Consider the following 4,496-nt stretch of genomic DNA (forward strand, 5'->3'; position numbering starts at 1 on the left):
ATGCAGACCTCATGTAGACTTAACGTAGACTTCATATAGACCTAATGTAGACCTCATGTAGATCTCATTTAGACCTCATGCAGACCTCATGTAAACCTCATATAGACCTAATGTAGACCTTATATAGACCTAATGTAGATCTCATATAGACCTAATGTAGACCTAATGGACTTGTGCAGACCTCTTGCAGATCTCATGTAAACTAGATCTCATGTAGACCTTGTGCAGACCTCATATAGACTAGACATCATGCAGACCCCATGTATACCTCATGTAGAACTGATGTAGAACTGATGTAGAGCTAATGTAGACTAGACCTTGTGCAGACCTAATGTATACCTCATGTAGACCTCATACATTTGGTTTCTATTTTTCTCATTTCCCAACATTCGCAGTGAAGCATTCGAGCCGCTGCAGACAGAAGACTCCTGAAATTACAGCTGTAGCTACAAATAAAGCTCATTATGAGCCGAACGAGTTTCCTCTGGTTCTGAGAGATCACAGCAGGATGTGTGTGTGTGTGTGTGTGTGTTTGAGGGAGATTACTCTATAATTCAGAAGCTCGGTTTAGAGAAAATTACAGAATCCAAATAGAAAATTTTCTCTCGTTTTGTTACAACAAACCAACTTCATTAAAGATAATTCAAACATCAATTATCTGAAACTTATTTTTAGCTTTTTGTCAGGAAGTTTGTTAGTAGTTCCCACATGCTCAGCCAGATGTGCACAGTGTGAAATTTCTGCAATCTTGGTAGGCAAGTACTGGACAACACAGGCTTCAAAAGCAACTCTTTCAAAGTATACAGATAGTCTTGACCCTTGAGGGAAAAACATCTGCAGGTCACTACAAGACTGGTCCAAATGAGGTAAAAACAGGCGATACGATGTCCGCCGTCGCCTGAATGTTTTTAATGCAACATATTCAAGTGAAGGAATCTCACTGTGGAGAAGAACAGAGGGAGGTTTCATTTTCTTATCTGAGGCAGAGCAGAGTGACAGATCCTGGAGAGGAAGGAGACATTAAATCCACCACCAGGAGCAGTGGAGGAGCCAGGGGGTGGCCAATGGTGGCCTTAACCCCACAGATTAATCTTTGAGGAAACTACACTTTTAAGAAATATAGAAACTAGAGAGAATAGTTTCCTCAGATGATCGGGGTGGCCCGGTTACATATTTACAAATATGGTGGTTGCTACCATGGACTGTGACATGGAAACCCAATTTTTAATAGAAACCTTTCTTACAGCAGCCTCACACTGAAGTAGAAGTCGGTGGACACAAATAACTAAACAATTAGTTTTGCTAATGATAAACAGGTAAAAGCATTAGCAGAACCTAATGCTAAACCGCTAAGACGACTGTCATTCAGTCTGCGTCACACGTCTTCGTCTCAGTTGAAGCAGCGTCTGTCAGGATTTTCAGGAGCAGGTAGAACCCAATGGTGCAGGCAGGGACTCAGACTCAGAAGGTAAAAATAAATACCTTTAATAATAATAAATCAAAGGGCTGATGTGGCAGCAAACTCACAGGACGAGAAACAAGGAACAGGTCAGGACTGGTGACAAGATCAGGACTGGACAGGACAAGATGAGATAGACTCAACGACGAACCGACACTGACCAAGACTCACCGACTTAAATAAACAGATAAGACAGGACATGATTACAAACAGCTGGCACGAGACAAGAGTGTAACTAATCAAGAGAAATGAGGAGACACACTAGGGAGTACAGATAAGGAAGGCCCACCATATGGTGCCGTCTTTACAGTACACACCCCAGGACGCCCCCTGGCATCCCCAAAAAACACACCCCAAAAGATTTGGGCGGGAGGAAGAAGGAACCGTAAGGATGGAGGGCCCAAGGAAAACATAAAAACAAGAACAAAAAATGGCAGGACCAAAACCTAGAAACTAAACTAAATACAAACAGGGAACACAAAAAATGTCTGAACGGCTAGGCAAGTTATAGTTCAGGCGGGCGGCCGGGAGGTTGTCCAACAGGCCGGAGCAGGACTGGCAGGCAGCCAGGAGACCATACAATAGGCCAGAGCAGACTAGGCGTGGACCCGAGGTGAGGCGTGGATCTGAGGCGAGGTGTGGACCAAGGATGAGGCGGTGAACCCAGGCAAGCTGGACATAGAGACCTCGATCGGCGTGGAGAACCCCAGACCTCCCTGTCCTCAAGAAACGCTGTCCAGCTCCTCCTGGGGGACGCCGAGGTGTTCCCAGACCAGAGAAGATCTATGATCCCTCCAGAAAGCTCTGGGTCTGTCCCGAGGCCTCCTCCCAGTGGGATGTGCCCAGAAAACCTCCAGAGAGGCATCCAGGTAGCATCCTGATCAGATGGACCACCTCAATTCACTCCATGTGATGCAAACTATGTACTGGTATATGTTTACATGGAAGGGGCGGGGCTTAAAACTTGTTCTGGAACCAGTCACTAGGGGGCGCTCATCCTTTGTAGCTTTTACACAGAAGTGAGGGTTTGTGGGTATTTTAATGACACAGACTTGATTTTTTGCAGTCCTTCAGCAACGGCATTGTCCTAGTGTTCTCATTGGCTAGAAGTTGAGAGGGGGAGGAGCCATAAGCTCTAATTCTAATTCTAATTTGCGAGGCTCGTATCTGCGTTGCCTCCAGACTCACGTTCTTCAGGAGATAAAAGGTCTGGTTTGAAACAAACACCGTGAAGCGTCTGCAGATCTGAGCTCAAACAAGACGAACACACGAGAATAAAACCGACTCAGCAGCTTTATTTTTTATGTTTTTATGTTTGTGTGACCAGAGTTCACTCTTAGCACAGTTTGAACATCAACCATGTTTTATTACAAACCAGACGTTTGGTCGTCATGAATTCTGCTTTTCCACAGAAATAAATAGAAGCTAAACAGAACCAGAACCGGGCCAACACAGACCGCCCCCTGGTGGCAGCAACATGTTGGAACAGCTCAGATACTCCAGAGTTTATCGTTTCACGGACTCTGAGTCCAGTTTTTACTGGGATCCCAGCGACTGACCTTTGACCCGTTGTAGCCTCTGATTGGTCCATAATGTCAGCTGGTCCACCTGCAGACCAGCAGCACCATAAAACTGTGGAAAATTGGACCTAATTAGTGGGATTAGCCAGAAGCTGCTGGGCTTTGGGTTCTGCTCTGCTGAATCGGATCTTATCGGCCCGGTCTCGTGCACAAACAGAACCTCTGGTGCCGGTTCCCTCAGAGACAAACAGCTTAAAGAAAGAGCAGCAGGGTGGCTGGGCGTATCGCCTCTTTCCATCGAGCAGAAAGTGTTGGTTCTGCAGAACTGCAGCCGGAGGTTAATGAGGCGGAAAACCCAAAGGCCGGGTCCAAACACAGACGCCTTTCTTCTTCTGTGGTTTGTGGCCGCGGCGGCCGCACCGAGCCGTCAGCCCATACCTGACTGCACAAACCTGACAGAGGACAAACGGGTCAGAACAGCACAAACAGAACTGGGTTTCTGACTGGACCGGTGTTGGCGGGTCTAATCGGAATCTGCAGTCAGTCAAGTGTTTAACAGAGTGAACACCAGGACTTTTATTTTGAAAGGTTTGGACCTCGTTAACAGAGACTTCCTCTCATTCAGAGGTAATTTAATGTGAGAAAACTGAACCACCGTGTGGTGGGGGTTCTGGTTCTGAACTGGACTCTGTGGAGGATTCACTCCAACGGTCGTCACGTTTCTTCTCTCAAGCCCAGCAGGAAGTCAGGACTTGGTTTGTTAAACCTCAACAGAACCGGGCCCAACACAAAGGCCGAGCGATAATGTTTTGTCTGCTTGTTTTCATTACTGTTAGCAAAATATCACATGAGCCGGAGGACGGACCTGAATTAAACTCTTAAAATGAACTTTTACACCCGATCAGCTTTCCAGTGAGTCCTATTCAAGATGGCCGCCACAGCTAGTTAGCATTAGCCTAAACAACGAGTCAGGTGTGGTAGTAGCTGAGAGTCACCCCAGCACACGCTGAGAGCTCGGGTTGGTTTGTGAGATTTACCAACAGACGCTAAATTATTAAAATAATTAATATTTAATTTTTAACTAGAAAAATTAGTTCTGGTTCAGAGAACGCACAAAACCCAAACAGAACCAGAGGAGAAGAAACAACTTGTTCCTAAACAGCTTATAAAAATATTAAAATATAAAATACTCAGGAAACTGTTGACATTTTCATTCAACCTGTATTTCTACAGGTTGGTCTCATTGAGCCTCGAGGACTTGTTTACAAGAGAGACCTGATTTAAACAAAGAATGATGACATCAACATCATCAACAACAACAACAACAACAACAACAACAACAACAACATCAACAACAACAACAACAACAACAGTCACAAAAGAGGCATACAAAAAATGAACCTGGTGTGTTCACTGACATGTCGGTGTGATGCGTTTGGTCTGTTCCGTGTGATGCGTTCAGGGTCTGTTCTGTGTGATGCGTTCAGTGTCTTGTTCTGTGTGATGCGTTCAGGGTC

Source organism: Nematolebias whitei, chromosome 12, assembly GCF_014905685.2.
Source record: "Nematolebias whitei isolate Nwh7 chromosome 12, NemWhi1, whole genome shotgun sequence".
In the NCBI taxonomy this organism is placed as follows: domain Eukaryota; kingdom Metazoa; phylum Chordata; class Actinopteri; order Cyprinodontiformes; family Rivulidae; genus Nematolebias; species Nematolebias whitei.